Source organism: Protopterus annectens, chromosome 8.part1 (genome assembly GCF_019279795.1).
Source record: "Protopterus annectens isolate FY-2018-M chromosome 8.part1, PAN1.0, whole genome shotgun sequence".
NCBI classification, from domain to species: domain Eukaryota; kingdom Metazoa; phylum Chordata; order Ceratodontiformes; family Protopteridae; genus Protopterus; species Protopterus annectens.
The window spans coordinates 422634326-422655656 of NC_056742.1; positions in this window are offsets into that span (position 1 = coordinate 422634326).

The following is a 21331-nucleotide window of genomic DNA, read 5'->3' on the forward strand; positions in this document are numbered from 1 at the left end:
CACTTCACTTAACCCTACTTCTAACCCTAAGGTCAGTATCTATTGCACATGTACGTTAAATGCATTACTATATATGCACTTACCTTAACCCTACTTCTAACCTTAAGGTCAGTATCTATTGCACATGTACGTTAAATGTATTACTATATATGCACTTACCTTAACTCAACTTCTAACCCAAAGGTCAGTATCTATTGCACATGTACGTTAAATGTATTACTATATATGCACTTACCTTAACTCTACTTCTAACCCTAAGGTCAGTATCTATTGCACATGTACGTTAAATGTATTACTATATATGCACTTACCTTAACTCTACTTCTAACCCTAAGGTCAGTATCTATTGCACATGTACGTTAAATGTATTACTATATATGCACTTCACTTAACCCTACTTCTAACCCTAAGGTCAGTATCTATTGCACATGTACGTTAGTTTTCTATACAGGATAAGGGAATCTCCTACTGATGTTTTACCTTGGCAAACATGATGTGGCCAGCTATGGAAATGCAATATTGTGAATTTCACGTTTTTTAAAGTTTGGTTAACTTGCGGTTCGATATTTTGGTGTCGGCCATTAGGGATTCAAGTAACTGAATGTTTGAAATAATGATATAGACCCGATATTCCCATTAACCCAAAACATCAGATTTGCACAGTTGCATAGGAAACAGAACACATGTATATATGGAACCACAGTGGCCATTACAACGGCATGCAGGTTACATTTATAGCAGCAGGCCACCAATGATAGTATTTCAACATGGAACATTAATAGAAACACATTTCAGTATTTGTTGAACAATAGGACATATGTCCCAACAGTAGGTTTGGTGTAAAACATACCCATTGATTTGTGTGTTTAGATTATTGTTGCAGATATGGTGGGGGGAGAGAGATGTCAATTAACAACTTGTATATACTTGCAGTACTCACAACTTTAATGATCATTGCTCTAATCATTACTTTACAGGTATTATTACAATACCCTATGGCCTTGGTTTGGGCAGTGGTATGTTTGTACACAGTGTATACTTCAACTGTCTTATAGCTAAATTCTACATCTCTTACCTGGTAGACCTGTGGAGGGAATGTTTGTTAACACTACCTGACTGTTTATACACATATTCCCAGATTCCTAGTTAAAATTATACACATACCTCTCAACCGCTTAATGCACATCATCTGGACAATGCTTGACAAAATGGGGGTACAAATAGGGACATATTTTAAATATTGCTCTTATAAACATTTAGACAGTTGCTAGAGTAATAGAATTTGTTTTAATATACATTTTCTGAAGGATTTGAGGTCTGACACTCAAATGTATATCATTATTTGGTGACTACAATCCTGAGATCACCCCAGTGATTTGCCAGCAAAAAAGAGGAACAGGCCAAAATATGAACCAATTATCTGGACATTCTGGAAAAATCTGTAAAGTTGAGAGGTATTATTATGCATACAGCTTACTACCACTCCCAGGATTTGAACCATGGCTGTGTCTGCTAAAATTACAACAATTTCTGTTTCATCAGAGTGAGCTATTTAGAAACCACTGTCTGTTCCATCAGTGTTTTCTGTCTAAGTCTCTCTTAGTTGTACAATCTGACCTTGTAATTACAACAGTCTTATACAGACATTCCTAGACATATTTTATGTAGCACAGTGTGAGAAACAGTGGTTGACACAACAGTACTATTCTGATATCAGATCTTGGTGAATGCTACATGTCAAGCCATACAATACTAGAGTAAGCACAACCAGTCCAAGATTTAAAACTTTACTGCCAGGCAGTTAGTTTTCTCATTTGAAAGACCTGTGGGGGGAATGTTTGTTAACACTACCTGACTATTTCTACACATATTCCCAGATTCCTAGTTAAAATTATGCACATCCCTCTCAGTCTCTTAATGCACAAAATCTGGACAAAGCTTGACAACATGGGGTACAAATAGGGACATATTTTGACTATTGCTCTTATAAACTTACAGAGTTGCTAGAGTAAAAGGATTTGTTTTAATATATATTTTTCTGAAGGATTTGAAGTTTGAAACTCAAATGTATATCATTATTTAGTGACAACAATTCTGAGATCATCCCAGTGATTTGCCAGGGAGAAAGAAGAACAGGCCAAAAATATGAGCCAATTATCTGGACATTCTGCGAAAATCTGTACAGTTGAGAGGTATGCATATACCACTCCCAGGATTTGAGCCATGGCTGTGTGTGCTAAAAATACAACAATTTGCATTTCATCATAGTGAGCTATTTAGAAACCGCTGTCTGTTCCTTCAGTGTTTTCTGTCTATGTCTCTCTTGGTTGTACAATATGATCTTGTACTTACAACAGTCTTATACAGACATTCCTAGACATATTTTATGTAGCACAGTGTGGGTAACAGTGGTTAACACAACATTACTATTCAGAGAATGCAACACTAAATGCCATACAATACCAGAGTAAACATGACCAGTCCAGGATTTAGAACTTTATTGCCAGGCAGTTATGGTTTTACTTAAATATCACCTATATGTGACTATCACTGTCATTTATTGTCTGGTTTATTCAGTACAACCCATACACAGTTTTTATACTGCCAGGTGACTTTCTACTACTTTATATTTATTTGGTATGACTACTACAAGCAGGATTGTTTCTCACCAGCCTCATGATGCAGCCTTTGCAACCTACTGGCATGGGCTTCCAGATTCACAGCCCACTCAGCTGCAGCTGTAAAGGGAATAGAGAAATATTTAGGCATACCTTTCCATCATATACATAGTCTGGATTTTGGTAAACAGTTATTGATATGAATACTTACACACTGCTGGGACATCACCCCTCTGCCTTGCTTCTTGGACCCACTCATCCAAGAGCTCCCTCTTCCTCAAGTCAACATAGTGGTGCCAGACCTGCTCAACAGTTCGAGGGATACCAGTGGCACTGGTGAGATCACGAGAGAGACAGTCCCAGGCTTTCGCTTTATATTGGGAGCCCTGATACTGGCCCCGCAGCTGTCTCTCGTCATGGTTTTCTACCAGAGTCCTACCATGACCTTGGACTCCTGTATACCTCAGCGCTGCCCTTGAAGGTGAATGCCCTCACCAACACCTGCCATACTGCCTACAGTGGGAAGCTGCAACCAGTTATGAGCTGTATTACCACCTGTGGTATTTAAATACGCCGATTTCCCACCCTTTGCCATGATTGGACAGTTTTGAATATGCTGAGCTAAGCTAAGCTATGGGCAAACCTGCTTAGCTAAGGTTGGCAGTGCTTAAAGGGGCAGGTCCAGCACTGTTTACCAATGGGCAAATACACTTAGCTGGGCTACTCATTGCTTAGCAGTCATATTTACACAATGCTTACACCTGGTAAGCAGAGCTGTGCAATGCTTAACATTGCTTATTTTTTATTTTATAGACTATCTGCTGTGTGGGATTGATTCATTATTCATTACATATTATAAATTTTTTTACTGTACCTGACATCCCCCAATGTGCTTTCATTACATTTTTTCATATGTGACTATCCTATATGAGGCACTTGTGTTCATATGGGGGTTTCACAACTTTATTAAACTGACACCTCACATCTGGACCTACTACAGTACTCTGGTTAACAAATATATGTTATTTAGTAGCTAAGTATATGTTTATGTACTGCTTTCACATGTAAAATGCAAATTGGTGACAGTGGGGATCGAACCGGGAATAGCTGCTTGCAAAGTACATGCTCTAATTACTACACTATTGCAGTACTGCTTATGTTGGATGTCTCTTGCCATTTAACTTCTTGTGCTGTTTAAGCTGGACTAAGTGTAGCTAAGCAACGGGTACACCCGCGCAGCTGCTCTTAAACTTTATTGCATGTTTAAAATAAATGTATTTGTTGTGTTTTTTATTTGTATCCTTCAGAATATCCATGCTAATGCTGAACCTGTTATTCTATCAACTTTCTGCTTTGTGGGATGATTGTCCCTTATGGCTTTGTCCACATTCCTTACTCTGACAGGTTGGGAGTTGTGCGCTATGTGCTTATGCAAATTTCTGTTATTCTATCAACTTTTGGCTTGGTAGGGATGATTGTCCCTTATGACTTTGACCAAATTTCTTTCCCTGATGGATTGGGGGGGGGGGGGTTCAAGTGTTCTCGCTCATTTTAAATTGCCGAAAGGCAATTCTGGAGTGCAGAGGGCATGTGTATTGTGAGAGCTGTGCACTCAGACACACACCCTGTGCTCGTACATGGAACTGTGTCCATTTTAGAGCACAGCAGCGCGCCTTCATACATATGCATGGCACGCTGCTGTGCTGAGCAGGAACAGTCCCTGCCGTGTAGGAATAACTTATTCCTGTATGGCTGCTTGCTGTATCCGGGGGGAGGTCTGGTATACTATGATAGTATTATGGATTGTTATCATATTCCATTACTTCAGTCATACTAGACTAGTCCAGACAGTAGTTTACTTACATGGGCAGTAAAATGGACAAAAGAAGAACATGACTTTGACAAGACGTACTTTTTCAGATACCATTAAACTATGAAAAATTGGCATACCTGGATTAAAATGGGCATATTACTGTCCTTTACAAAATATTTCAAAACTGAATATGAAACAACAAATCACGAGAAAGCAGCAAACTATGAAATCTCCCATTAGGATCTATATCAAAGGATATATAGACTCTCTTCTCTATACAGTTAAACATATCTACTTTATGTAAATATTTGTACAAATAAACTGAATAATCAAATTATAGGGTACTACAAGCTGTGAAATCAGTATGAACTCCCTTTTTCCCATTTTGTGCAGGGAGTCATGGGGTCACATCAACAGTGGGCATCACCTAGAGCCAGTTTCCACTTTGCAGGATTGCTAGCCCTGCTGTGGTAAGCTATCCAATAACAGCAGATAAAATTCACCAGTTACAATTGGGAGTTCTAAGCTGGAGAGATGCAGATATGTTGAATATGCTAACCTTTTAATGTTTCAATATGTACAATTATAAACTATCATCTTATTAATATTCTAAAGCATGTATGGTAATCCAGCAAACCAGTCTGTGCGCCTGTTGTAAATCCAGCATTACATATACAAATGATTTCACTAGCCATACCAAAAATGAGCATCACTATGGATACTCATCACTGAACTGAAAGCTGCCATAATATTATACAGTAAGTTTGTCTCTTTATGTGCTGTTTTTCTCCCATGTATATATGGCAACTAGAATATGAGGCATGGTTTGTTTAAATGGATTTCATCTGTACTGTAAACTACTTTTTTGTACACTATTACTTTGTACACACTTTTCCTAGGTAGAGCCTCAGACTGGCCCACTTGGATAAGTGGTCTACCCTGGTCAACAAATGATAAGATAAATAAATAAATAAATGCTGGAACTGTTGCAAGTCTGTCTGATGCATTTCTTTGGGTCAGGTCCTTATGCTCAACCTTGTCAGCATGACTTCTTTTCAGTTTTGCTTCAGGTGTTTCAGTATATTCACACATTTGACAGGGAAACCTATACTAGTAACAGTGACACCTTGGTGTACACTGAACAGTTGTGATACTGTGTGATATATCCTTCATCTGATAAACTGCTGATGAAATAATCCAGAAATACCAACACTGAGACTGCCAAACTTGGTATAACTAGTTTGTGATGTTTGTCTGAAAAAGTTTGTTCAGCGTTGATACACAACCACTTTACCCTACGCAGGAAATAGATGATGGGAAATGATATACCTCTAAGGAACCATGAGCAAGTTTTCAAAAATGAAATCGTGCTTCATTTTCCATCAAGAATATGCTTGCATTTTTCAACTAAAATGTTTTAATGTGAGACAGTTGTATTGCAACAACACTTGTCTGAAGATATTTCTTAAAGCACTTGTCCTAATAAATTACAAATGTATAAAATCTAAATGTCTGAATATGAATTAAAACCATATATTAAAAAGCAGTGGAACACATGCCTACCATTCAGTCTTCTTTTAGGTCTAATTCTTTCCTTTGCTCTACCATATAAACAAATGAAACCACATTGACGACACAACCACGACACCAACACCACACATAAATCCAAACCGAAAAAACCATCATACACACATAAAACAACGATGTACATAAATCAAACCAAAACAAAAATTAAAACAAAACACATCCCCATTCCACAACAAACACACACACACATCCCCATTCCACAAAACCACACACACCACACACACACACTCTTCCCCCTAAGGCCCAGGGTCATACTAAACCTTACCTAACCCCTACGCCTAACTTGCCTCGCAAAATAGCAAACCCGCCCCCTATCGCCTCCCTAAAACCCTAAACATCCCCTAACAACCCCACCCAGCTTACCCCTAACCCTAACCTAACCCTTAACCCACCAACCTACCCACTTAACCCACCCACTTAACCCACCCCTATATCCCCTAACGGCTCCTAACCCTAACTCCACCCCTATCCTATCCCCACAGACCTCTCCACCACACATACCTGCCCGCCTAACGTCCGTCACTACGCATACTCATACTCACACAGCCTTTCCCATGTCGGCATCCCCGCGGCGTTGGTGTTGTCATCCGTGTCTAATGCAGGTCTTTGCATTGTCGATGTTCTGCCACTTCGCCACGGGCGATCTTCCGATTTCGATCTTCTGGAGCTCCTGGATTCCGTCGGTGTGTCGTCTTTCCTGCTGTCGAAAAGTCAGGTAGAACCAAACAAATACACTATATAATAGTACCAACTGTAAGCAGAGTATTTTTGGCAGACTATCTTGTGACATCACCTCATCATACTCCCTTTTCTGTAATTATCATTATTATTAACAGTCATCCCCAGAACTATATGTCTGGAACACTCCCTAATGATCTTAGTGATCACCTGCTCACATACATCATGAAAGACAAAATTAATTGTACAAGCTTACCTATTTATAGGTCTATCAGATCCAAGAAAACTTTGACCCAACTAAATTTCAACTTGAACTCAAATCATGTAACTGGACAAAACTAAAGTTCCTTCCCCTTGATGAGGCAGTGTCATCATTTAACAATTCATTCCTTACTATACTTGACTCGCATGCCCCTAAACGCTCAATAAGAATTAAAACTCAACTGGCACCCTGGCTAACAACTGACACCAAAACCAAAATAACAACTAGAGACAAAGCGTGGGATAAATGGCGCACTACCAAACTACCCCTAGATCGTATCAAATTCCAACAACTTAGAAATGAGACTAAAAAAGCCATCATACTAGATAAGAAAAATGACTTCTACAATCTGCAACATAAACATCAGAATAACCCTCAAAAGTACTGGGCAGGCATAAATAAACTTCTCCAACCAGGCAAATCCACTACTCCGACCCCAGGAACATTATCTGACAAGAGCCAAGAAGATATAGCCAATTCATTCAATACTTTCTTCACAGAAACCATCCAGTCATTAGCTAACCAACTTTCTCCTCCCCACACTTCTATAAACACTATACCCGACTCACCACTCTCTTTTAACTTCCAGCCAGTGTCCACATCCTTTATCAGATCCCTTTTGAAAAACTGAAGCCAACCACCCTTTCAGCTGATCTTCTGCCAGCTGAATACCTGCAAATTGCTGCAGATGTCGTAGCCTACCCTATCTCAATCCTAATTAACAGAACCATAACCGAGGCCTCAATCCCCTCAGTTTGGAAAATATCCTATGTTATTCCACTCCACAAAGGAGGTTCATCCACAGAACTATCCAACTATAGACCTATAGCCATACTATCACCACTTGCCAAAATTATGGAAAAGTGCATGCACAACCAACTAATGCTCTATCTAACCCAAAATAAACTACTCACAGACTCTCAACATGGATTCAGACCCCATCATAGTACAATCACTGCCCTCCTCTCTTTTACTGAAAACATTAATCTTAACCGGAATAAAAAAAAATATCCCCCGCTCTCTTCCTGGACCTATCGAAAGCCTTTGATATGGTAAACCATCAGTTACTTATATATACTTTAAAAACCCTGTATCTAGATACTCCAGCCCTTGACTGGTTTCAAGCTTACCTCACTGGGAGACAACAAGCAGTAATGTGGCAAAACAAGCTCTCCTGCCTACTACCAAATACCATAAGAGTTCCTCAAGGTTCCATATTAGGACCTCTCCTCTTTTCAGTCTTCATAAACGACATCCAAACAGTCATCCCTGAAGCCACCTGCATTCAATATGCAGATGACTCGACTATAATATGTTCCAATGCCTCTCTTGCAAATCTACTAAGTACCACCCAACATAGCTTCACCAAAGTCGAAAACTGGCTTGCCAACCATCTCCTGATCTTAAATCCAAACAAAACCAAGTTACTTCTCTTCTACCCAACCAATAGATCTCCGACTGAAAACTTCACTATAAAATCCAATAATGGGACTATCATCTCCCCAGACACCTATACAAAGCTATTAGGAGTAAACATTGACAATAAACTCAGATTTGATATACATATCAACCAAGCCATTAAGTCAGTCAACAAGAAACTTGGGACCCTATATAGAATTAAAGCCTTCCTTACCCCGAATGCCAGGGCAGCCACAGCCCGTTCACACCTTCTCTCTACCCTACTATATGCCTCTCCTGTCCTCACTCACCTTAACAAATCTGATCTGGCCAAGCTCTCATCCTGCTATAATCACATTGCCAGGTTCTTTACAGGCCTACCCTACAGAACACACCACTGTACTAACCTGAAAAAGCTTGGATGGATAGAATTCCCACACCTTCTTCACCAGTCCCAAATCATAGAGGCCTTCAAAATCCTTAAACAACCTGACAATATCCCAGCACTAAAAAACTTAATGACTCCCTACTCCAATCTAAGCTGCCTTCGCTCAGCAAACAGACTCCTTGTCCAAACAACTAAATCTCTCAACCTAGGTGGTGACGTGCTATTTGCCAACACCACTGGTAAAATATGGAACTCTCTCCCAAATAACATCACGCTTGCAACTTCTCTAAGTCAATTCAAAATAGTCTAAAACTCCACTTCAAGTCACACTGGCTATGTCCTTGCTCAAACCCAGACTAGCTCTGTGCCATTAACTAAAACATAAACAACTAGCTAAGATGATAAGTACTTTGTATACTGTGATAAAGAAATATGTATCCTGTCTAACTCTATGTCATTATACTGCCTACCGTCCTTGCTAATATGTTATTAATGTTACATTTGTAGTAATCTCAGAAATAGTAATGGCAGTCTTGTACTTGTATGTAAATAGCCTATGTTTTTGTTAAGTTCTTTCAGCTCATTTACTGTACCTAATTATCAATGTAACTCTGTTGGAGCTTTTCTCCCCGGGCCTCCGCTGAAAAAGGACATGTATCCAGTCGGACTATCCCGGTTAACAAATGTAAAATAAATAAAAAAAAAATAAATAAATATATCAGCATTTAGATTTGAAAGCTGCCGTTATTTTAGAGATGGCTTTTTGCTGTTTAAAATGGAAGCTATGCTGAGGATACCAATGGATTTTGTCAGCATTAATGCTATCACAGATTTAAACAAAATGACAGTTAGTTGTTTACATTTGTTACAATTTGCAGTTTACAAAGAACAAGATGTCTGGGAGTCATGTTGTAGTACATTTAGGATATGGTTTTGGCAGATTTCCAAGTTTTTTACCCTTCAGCATTTCATAACTTAGATGTTTTTTTTTGCTGTTGGTGGTTGCTTTTGTGAATGTGTGTGTGTGTGTGTGTGTGTGTGTGTGTGTGTGTGTGTGTGTGTGTGTGTGTGTGTGTGTGTGTGTGTGTGTGTGTGCATGTGTGTAGATAAGAGAATGCTAAATATTTTGCTCTTTTAAAGCTTCCACAGTTATGCTGTATTTATATGCACTGCTTAAAAATGACACCATACAGCGAGCATTTAAAAACTAATTTAATCTAGATGTTGACTCGTTTATTTGTGTATTTAATTGTGTTTTAAATAGGTAAATATACTTGTCCTGTGGTCTGGCTTCAGGAATTACCCAAGCACTGGGTGTGATACATGTGATACTGCAGCAATACAGGGAACAAGGTCCTAGTGCAGTGAAGGAATGCAGATGCAATGAAAGATTTATACTTTTAAGTACAAAGTAATTAGTGACACATACACATATTCCATGGGTCAACACACTGCAGAAAAGATCAACAAAGCAACCAATGCATACGCCGACTATTCAATAAACAGTAAAATACTTTAAATGCACGGAGTTCCATCAGTTTGAGAAGTGTTAACTATGTACACAGACAAAGAGTACAGTAGCCCCGTCAGTTTGAGAGGTGTTCACAATGTACAGAGACAAAGAGTACAGTAGTCCCATCAGTTTGAGATGTCTTAACTATGTACACAGACAAAGGATACAGTAGTCCCGTCAGTTTGAGATGTCTTAACTATGTGCACAGACAAAGGATACAGTAGTCCCGTTAGTTTGAGATGTGTTAACTATGTACACAGACAAAGGATACAGTAGTCCCATCAGTTTGAGATGTGTTAACTATGTACACAGACAAAGAGTACAGTAGTCCCGTCAGTTTGAGATGTGTTATCTACACAGCCAAAGAGTACAGTAGTAGAGTACAGTAGTCCCATCAGTTTGAGATGTGTTATCTACACAGCCAAAGAGTACAGTAGTAGAGTACAGTAGTCCCATCAGTTTGAGACGTAACTATGTACAGAAAGAGTATAGTAGTCACATCAGTTTGAGACGTGTTAATTATGCACACAGACAAAGAGTACAGTAGTCCCGTCAGCTTGAGATGTGTTAACTATGTACACAGCCAAAGAGTACAGTAGTAGAGTACAGTAGTCCCATCAGTTTTGAGATGTAACTATGTACAGAAAGAGTATAGTAGTCACATCAGTTTGAGACGTGTTAACTATGCACACAGAAAAAGAGTACAGTAGTCCCGTCAGTTTGAGAGGTGTTAATTATGCACACAGACAATGTGTACAGTAGTCCCATCAGTTTGAGATGTGTTAACTATGCACACAGACAAAGAGTACAGTAGTCCCATCAGTTTCAGATGTGTTAACTATGTACACAGACAGAGTACAGTAATCCTGTCAGTTTGAGAGGTGTTAATTATGCACACAGACAAAGAGTACAGTAGTCCCGTCAGTTTAAGAGGTGTTAATTATGCACACAGACAAAGAGTACAGTAGTCCCGTCAGTTTGAGACGTGTTAACTATGCACACAAAGAGTACAGTAGTCCCATCAGTTTGAGACGTGTTAATTATGCACACAGACAAAGACCGCATCTTTATCATACAGCTGCAGCTGCAAGGTCAATGACATTCTGCATAAGCTAAGCATATATAATATATGTATGCCTTAACAAGTAAAAGACTAGTATATTGCAGTTTTTGCTGGTTGTAACTGCCTGCTGTACCTAATGTGTTTTTGTGCTAGTTAGAGTGAGTTTGTCTTGGGATGAAAGGTAATTTGCTTGTGTGCTGGATGTTTATTTAAGCCAGGGATAGAATAAAGTGGACTGCTGAATGTCCGGCAGCTGTTTTCTCATACATTTTAAATTGCTGTGTTCTACACACCATTGCTCGTCATTTGGACTGTCTACTGTGAGTTGCCCAAAAGTGTTACGTCTGTATTTTGTGTGAGACTTCTGAATCAGATATGACCTACAGCCAGTACCACTGAAGTGACTATTTTTAATTCTTAAATTTGCTTGTCATCAAAAAGCTACTCTATTTCCTATATTTTGCTAAGTGTAACTGCCTGTTCTGTCTAGTGTGTTTTTGGTCAGCCTATTGTAAATTTTTATATGAAAAGGCAACTGTTTTAGTGTAATGGGTGTGCACCAATTCTAGGCATATAATAAAGTGCAGTTCTGATTGTCTGATAGCTGTTTTGGGGAGTTTTTAAATTGCTCTGTTGTGTGTACCATCATGGTCTGTATGGCTGGACTGCTATGAGCTGTGCTTTGCCCAACAGTGAACCACAGTGCATGTCATAGTCACAAGTTGTTGCCAGTGAAACCCGACTATAGCCCATGTTCTTTTATAGCACCCTCAACCTTTAGCCATTATCCCCCTTCTATCTGCTCAATTTTTCATCTTCTGTCATAAAGCAGACTATAGGCATAGTGCTGCTCCAAATTGTAGTCTCTGCTTTGCAAACGCCCTATGTAATGCTCACTCTGTTGTACTGTGCAAAGTAGTACAACCCATTAAACAAGTTTGGCAGATTAAATTTCAGCCTTTCTATTACATGTTGAACAAAAGCTGCCGTGGTGCAGCGATTAGTGTTGTCGCCTCACAGCAAGAGGTTCTCCCATTCGATTCTTGTCTGGAGTGCCTTCTGTGTGGAGTCTGCATGTCCTCCCCATGGTCGAGTGATGTTACAGACATGCAGGTAGGTGGGAGCATGAATGGGTGCGCCGTCGTTGAAGGTTGGGCATTGGGCTGGCAACTCTGCACCGTAAAAAAATCCACTGCCAATCATGAGCAGACTGGAGTTCCACTGTGGCGATGCCTAACTGGAAAAAGCTGAAAGTCATACTACTATTACAGGTTGAACAAGAAAAATATTGTTACAAATGAGGTAGTTAAAAATGTTAACCTGTTAGTAATCCCTTCACCAATTCTATAACTATCACTTACGTCCCTCTACTATACTCAAATTATCCTGGAAAATCCCTGTCATTCTCCTATATTTTTATGAGCAGGTTAAGGATAATTCATTTGGTAAGAAGTTTTTCAAATCTACTATTTTTCTTCTTAGGTTGAGAAAAATTCAATCCAATTTCTGAGAAGGTCAAGGATAATTCCATTGGTAGCAGGTATTGCAAAATTAATATTTTCTTTTTACTTAGATCAAAAACATGAATTGGAATTGTTCTCCAAACTCAGCTGTACAAAACTCCTGCTGACATCCTGAGTTAATTGGTTGCCTTTAACAGACAAGAGTGTCTAACTTGCTTAATACATACTAACCTGCCTACTGTGCATTGCATACTATAGCAAGGGACTGCGGCCTGTACTTATACCATCCATTGCCAACCTGTTAGCACTATACCTGCTGAGGCAGTCTACAAATTGCCTCAAGTTCACCTTTAACTACCTACATTTATCACACATGGGGTCTACATGTGAGAGATGTAAGTATATGCCAACTCTGGAATCCAGCCTCTCATCAAAAACACTTCCAGTAGCCCCACATTGTCAGTCACCAAAAAATTAAACCCTTCATACTATGAGGTAGAGATCTCTCTCTAAGCCTCAAAGACCTTCAGAACACAAACCTGATACATTAAATCACTCTGCCACCTGCACATATTTTACCACCCACAGCACACTGTACCAGGTCTCTAGGACCTCCCAGACCAGCTACAACACATGGTAAGTTTCCCAGTCATAGCAGCATCCACAGTAAAACACATAGATGCATCACTCACCAAGCTGAACAAGGAAAGAGTGACAGTGAGCCTCCTCTCATTTGCTTGGAAATGTTAGGTTACTGGGACAGTCAAGGCTGTTCACCTCAAGTATACATACAACATGGCCATTTCTCATATGAGAGTAAAGGACTTGAGACATCCATGGATTACAAAAAGAAACACAATAGACCTCACTGCGTATGCACTCAAGGTTGGTTTGTGACTAGTCCTGAGCAGCATTCTACTGGCACCAAAGAAGATTCCACAATATAAAGAAACAAAATAACCGATTTCAATAATTGGCTTTATTTTTGTTGTCATTCCATGTAAGAGAAAATATTTGTCAGACTGGAATGAGATGGCCAAAAGTCCCAGCTGCTTCACAAGGGTGGTCAGCACCTTTTCTGTTGAATCAAAAGTACTACAGTAATGCTCCAAACCCCCAAAAAAAAAATAAAAACAAGTAACAGACGTGATCACAAGTCACATGAGAAAAACTCAGTACAATGCAATGAAAGTATTCTTACTATTTAACAAATCTCACCATCATTGTAAACATGAATTATTTAATTGCTGCACACCACACACTATGTTTGAACAAGGCATTCTGCCCTGTCAAAAGGATTTTCATAAATATAACTGCAAATAAAGAATGACGACTACAGCTCTTTATTAGAATTCAAGAAATTAAAATGGCAATTATTGTTGGAACTTAGTGATAGTTGTTGTGTCTTTCGGCTTTTCCCTGTTAGGGGTCGCCACATTGGAACTCCAGTCCGCTAATGATTGCAGTAGATTTTTATGTGCCAAGTTGCCGGCCCTGATGCACAACCTTCAAAGAAGGTATGCCCATTCACGCATATCTCCACACAGAAGACGCTCTAGCTGAGAATCGAACAGGACAACGTCTTACTGTGAGGCAGCAATGCTACCACAGCACCACCAGCGCAGTGCAAGTATAAAATGTTTTAAAACTGAGATTTTAGTAATTTTTTTTGTCCTGTGGCTTGAGATCACATGATTTTATCTATTTAAGCTGAATATAATTTGTTTTAGCTGATTCTGATGAAGTCTTGCTACACTTTAAATACAAATGTGGTAACTTTTTCTTAAAGATGTTCTATGTGGCCAACAGGATGCTGAAGAAATTAATTTATGAACATATTTATTCAGTTAAGATACAGGACATAAATAATGCCTTGTTCACACAAAATATGGTGTGCAGCAATTTTAAGAAATTGACTTTTACAGGAAAGGTCAACAACCCACCCTAGAGACCATTTTTTGCAGCTCTTGAATAAGTAATGGGGAATGCATGTTTAGGATGTCTGCATACATGTTTTGCTTGAAATGTTTGCATGCCAAATGTGTGGAGGACTATGGATAGGACCAAAACAAAAATCCAAACTGTCAAAGGGTGATGGCTTGCCTCAGCTCTTCTCTTGAGCCAACTGGCAATATGGCTTCAGCCTACAAGTGGACAGTGAATGAATCAGAGAAGAGTGAGGAAAGGGCTCAACATTCATGACAGGGAGGCCGACAAATTAATAAAAGAACGGCATATCAGAGCCATAGCTAGATCATCAGGTGCCCTTGGAGCCCTGAACTAGTGCCCCCTCAACTCGTATTTGAGGAGCAAATAAAATCTTGAGGTTGAAGACAAAAAAAGACTTTATAAAACATCTTATGCTCTGAAACTGTAGCAAGCTGCTTACTACTAATGTAAGAAGCAGATTGCTACAGTTAAATCACCACATGCAGTACTTCAGTGCTGGTACTGTACTCCTCTAACATTTACACTCAGCACACCCTCTAACAGTTTGTACCAGGGCCAGCCACCTCTTTCCTCTGTACTAGTTACAGATCCATCTCACATCCTAAAACACATGTTTCTATGTGGACTTCTAATTATGTCTTTGTACTGTAGTACATAGTTTGAACACAAACATACAAACCATTGTATATTTATCCCATCATTTTATTTGACCTGATGATTTTAAGTTCAATTGTCTTCGAGATGACAATACAACATTTACCCACAATTGTTATATTTAAATGGAGACTGCAGAAAAGAAAATAATTCAGTGGTTCAACATATAGTTCACTAGGTCTGATAATGGGAAGATCGGAAGGTTGCGGTTCTGTTTCCATAAAACGTACTTAGATTCACTTCCTCCCACATTCCCTTGAGAGAACCACCTGTTGTCATACTTGATCAAGTGACTTCTGTTTTTTCCAAAACTAAAAACAAAAAATATTCCAGGTTGGTTGCTTGCAAGTATGAAATACCACTTAGCCTAACCTTATCTACATCTATTTAATAGTTGTGTCCTCAGAGGCAATGTATGTGAAACTTGAAGAAGCCACAGGTGTCCCCCTTACATGTGGGCATCTCCACAATAGATTCCAGTAAGTACAGACATATCAGTCTCAATAACATTACCAGTAAAGCTATGGAATGCATTATCATTGAATAAATTAACAATGACATAGTTAATATCCAGACCTTTGACTCAGATCAGTTTGGTCAAGCACATTCAACCTGGAAATTCTTTTGACAAGATCAAAGAAGATTTAGATTAGGGTTAGGCTGTCCATACTTTTGACCTTGGCCTTGCTAAAGCCTTTGACACCATTCTCCATGTCAGCATCATAAGCAAACGATTAGGCCTCCTCAGCATTAATCCTTGCATTGTATGTTGAATACCCAATTGGCTTTTGGACCAAAATCCCATAATTTAAGCATGGATATTTTCTTTATTTGTAGAAACATTACTAGCTGCATTCCATATGGTTTAGTTTTGGGTCACCTAATGTAGCATTCACTTTTTAGATGTAAAATTGGGAATCCAGAGTCTATACATAACCACGTCTATAGATGACTACAAACTGGGTGCTGTTTTCAATTGACCCACTGATACCCAGTGTCTCCAGAAAGGCCTAGATCAGTCTTACACCTGGTGTGCTAATCAGGGGCTCACCCTAGATGCTAAGAAGTATAGTAAAGCTGCCTTCAGCAAAACTTCTATGTTTTCCTCTTATTGTATTTTTCCTAACACAACCCTGTTATTAGAGATCTGGACACCCTTACTGTCAATGAGATCTCTTTTACCACCATTTCTCTTTGGCAGTCCGAAAGTCTCTCTGCCTTGTGCAGTTTAGTGATTGTGGCACATCTTATAGGTCCAAGGATGTTCTTTTCACCGTTGTTTCTGATTAGACCCATTATCATGTGTAATACTATGTTTAGATTATTCCTGTCTGAGTACCTTGTATAGTTTAAAAGGTAATAAATGTTTCTAACTAGACAAAACTCTTGTTTAAGCTACTCCGAAAAAATAAAGCTACATGTGCCACTGCTTGGTTTATCACAGGCTCCTGAGAGACAATCTTTGTCTAACATTCCATGCTATGAAAGACCCCTTATGTTTTGACCTACTTCACCTTCATAGGTCAAACAGCTCAACTAATACCCATTGCTTAAAAATAAATCTCCATTATACAATCAATAATACTTTTTGGCAGACATGGTTTTACCCTATACATGCCTCATCTTTGGAACAGATTCCTAATGCACAACAAACAGAGTACCATGCTGAAAACCAGTTATTCCCAAAATTAAAAACACTACTTCCATGGGCCCTGAAAATATCCCTGGATATATATGCAAAAGCATAAAGTTCTACCTAGCACACCTGCCTCCATCAGCTCTTCTACACAAGTTTCTCTGCTGCTTATGTCCTTGAAGCATGGAGAATGGCGGTTGTTGTGCTCCTTCTTTAAGAGTTTCCCTTTACTGAACCTGAAAATTACAGGTGTATTAGTCTCACCAGTATTATTTGTAAGACTATGACAGGTATCATAACTGAAATAATAAGTAGCTATAATATATAAAAGGATATAAGTTGACCTTACATCCTTGTATATGCACCCACTCAGCGTTTTAAAATTAGATCATATCTGCTCGTCCTGTTAAGGTTCTTTGAAAACACTATATGGTTCATAGATAATGGGCATAAATCCACTTTACCTATTTGTACATTGCCAAGGCCTGTGATACTATTCCCTATGCTGGGATTATTAAAAAACTCTCCCAAATTCACATTAATCCGTAAATAGTTAATTGGATTGGCAATTGGCTATTTGACAGAACCCATACCTGTAAGGTTGGGGTATTTGCTCTAGCCAGATAAATGTCACTAGTGGTGTCCCACAGGGCTGGATCCCCTCCTGTTTAGCTTATATTTCAGTGATATAAAACTCAGTGTCAAGAGACACTGGGTATCCAAGTTTGCTAATAACTGCAAACTGGGTGTGGTTATTAAATCCCTTTCTGATACACAAATTTTCCAGCAAGGGCTATACCATACAAATGCTTGGCATATTAACCATGTGTTACACTCATCACTGTGGAATGCAGCATAAGTTCCTTTGACAAATCTAGCATCACTGCTGTTTACCACATAGCATAGTTAAATTTAACTCAGTCATCAGAGACTTTGGCACATTTGTTGTAAACAGAGTCTCCTTTTACAACTATTTTTCTGTGGTGGTTAGAAGATCTGCATGCACCTTATTTTTATTGGTTCCTCTTCCAAGTCCAAAGAAGTTATAGTCTCTCTTTATTCATCTCTTATTAGACCCATCATTGAATAAAATAGACCATTTGGCATGTACCTTGTTAAGCACCTAAATGAGGTTGAAAGACCTAAGTGTTTCCTTACCAAAAATATCTCAGGTGTCAGTATCCTTAGCTTCTCTGGTAGACTAAATTCCCTGTCTCTCTTCTTAGTTTCATATAGACTACTGAGGAGTGATCTCTGCTTAGCCTTTAATGCTATGAACAGCTCAGTATTGTTTGAACTCCTTCACCTAAACACAACCAGTAGTAAATGAAACACGCATTTTACAGTCCTAAACCGATCACTCTGCCACATCAACAACACCAAAAAGGTGTGTTCTGTTAAAGTTCTGTTTTACAAGAAAGAAAACTAGGGTGGTATCCTCTCTCTGTCTCTCACACCATCTCCACCCCAAACCAGGTAAGTTACTTGCATTATAATGATATCTGTTGAAAAAGGGACAGTACCTTATTGTTCACTACTGTGTCACTGAAGACACTTGAAAGAAAGCCTGGATCCTGAAATAAATAAAACCATCCTTATAATGACGAGGAACACAAAGATCATTGCTTCAAGTCTCAGTAAAATATACAGTTTTCCTTTCAAATTTCCTTCTGAACAGCACATTTATTTCTAATACTTGAAATTCACAGAGAATTATCATTGGAATCTAACAAAATGCTTCAGTGTTTGCCACTAGAGAGCATTTGAAAAAAAAATACGCTAAAAGAAAGCTTGAAGACTATCACATGCTTTTATAGCAAAGTACTTAAACTGTTGTTCCACATTAGCGGCAGACTGTGTTCAAATCATAATGGAAAGTAGGCTATCCCATTTACATTTTATTTGTCATTTAAATTTTCTTCACAGTGGATGAACAGCTTTGAGAATCATTTACTAACAGGCCTTTGTAATATTGCTTTCTGATTGATGGTTTAAATTCAAGGATCTATACAGTAATGCACTTTTTAACATACCTGTTGAGGCTTGTAACGGGATTTGAAAACATAAATAAAATTCACCTCCAATTATAAGAACAACTTGAAGATGTGAATAAAGTTTATAACTTATGGCATTACTGTCTAGACAGATTTTTTTTTTAACCACTAGAGCATCTAGTTTGCTCAAACCTGAGCGTTGCTCATCAAGTTCCTTGTCTTATTGACCTATTCGATATTTAAATTTCCTGCACTCCTCCCTAGTATATCAGTAGCTATGGATATGTACTTCCCAACTCCCTGTGGGCAGTTTGGTTGAAAAGGGTATTCTGAGGCACTGTACACTGACAACCCACTTATTCTTACTAAAACAGATAACATATGAGAGAGGTTTAAATACACTTTAACTCTGGAGGCAAAATTCTTTCATACAACCAAAAATAATCCTATAGTGGTTCTCAGTGACACTTACACCAAGTCTACTGCACAGGGTAAAGACCCTACACATAAAACTACTTACGCTGAGGCACTTACAGGTAACCTTCCTAAAACACGAAGACTTCCTGCACAGTACAATGAAAGAAAGGGTTCTCAGCTATCACATATTCACTCCATTAAACCACAACCCACAGCTACACAAAAAAGCACTGTATCTGATATCTCTACTGCTAAACCCTTAAGGTAAACCAATGCACAGGCAAATTTCCTGGACATTTGGAATTCTGTAGTGAGGCACACTGGCACCCTTCTCACCAGACTGAGTAAGGAAAGAGTCATGATTAGCTGCAATTCCATGCCTAGGATCCAAGTCACATGGGTACTCAGGTCATTGAACCGCAGGTAACAGTATGACTCTATCATAGTCCATGTGGGTGTTAATAACCTGGCTATATGAAACAAGATATGATTATGTGTCTCAGGCAAAACCTAGCAATGAGCAGCATACTACCCAGTGAAACTCATACATGTACCTTCTCCAAAGATGATGCCTCGTTACCAACAGAAAATGACTGATTTTAACAATTGGATTACCTTTTAGTGTCAGTCCACAGGGGGTAAAATATGTGCCAGCCTGGGAGGACATGGTTGGCAGACTACATTTCTTTGGCAGGGATTGTCTGCACTAATCCCCTCTAGCCTTTTGATAGTGGCAAAGACCTTTTCTACTCCCATAATGCCTTTTTAAGCAATGCCAAACTAATAAACCTATCAACTTAACTGAACCTATGAAGGAATACCTGAAGGTGGTACTGCTCACTCCTAGAAGTCTTAACAAGAAACTCCACTCCCTGCAAGCTTTTCTCTCCCTGGAGAATGTAGGCATCTGTGTAGTAATGGAAACATGGTTTAAAGATGCAGAGAGTACCTCAGCAATGCAAGGTTATAATGCCTTTCACACCTTTAGACCAGCTACTGCACAGGAGGGAACTAAAGGTGGAGGAGTGTCAGTCTATAGTAAAACCAACTTCATATCCAGACTACTTAAAACGTATCACCCAGTGAAACTCATACATATACATATCACCATAAACAGAGTGTCATACCACATCCTTGCAACCTATAGGCCCCCCTCCATGTCCCAGGAAACCCATACTACCTATCTCAATGTACTAGGGTCCCTCACCATTCAGCACAAAGCAGTAGTCATGGGGGATCTCAACAACCCCTCTACAGATTAGGAATCCTACACCACATCTAATGCACAAGCCCAGCAATTCCTAAACTTTGTTAATACCAACATCCTGGAACAGTTGGTCCATTCTCCTACCAGGATATAAGCATCCTTGAATTTGTACTCACAGACATGGGGGCCGATGTTCCTCACTCAATATAATGTCTTTGCTCATCAGATCTGACCATAAGTAGTATTACTTGAAATAAAAATTAAATACAGGGATCTAGGGAAAAAAACCTTTAGGAACTATTCCAAGGCTAACTTCTCTTTGCTAAGCAAAACCTTGGTTAAATTCCAAGCACCCCAAACCCAATAAACACCATAGCTTATACTGAGCTATTTACAAAATCCCTGTACACTGTTGATAGCTGTATACAATGAAATGTGCCCACTCGTATTAAGAATAAGACAAACTCAAAAGACAAGCCACCCTGTTAGAATAACAATATTAATCTGTTATACAACAAAAAGAAAAAAAATCATGACCAAGCATAGGAGGAACAAAGCGGTACATACTAAAAGCCGCATGAACAATCTAAACAGGCAGCTAAGATGGTTAATTAACACCTCAAAGGCTAAATTAAAAAAAAATAGCTTCTCAGGCAAATGGCAACCACGAATCTTTCTACAGCTTTGTCT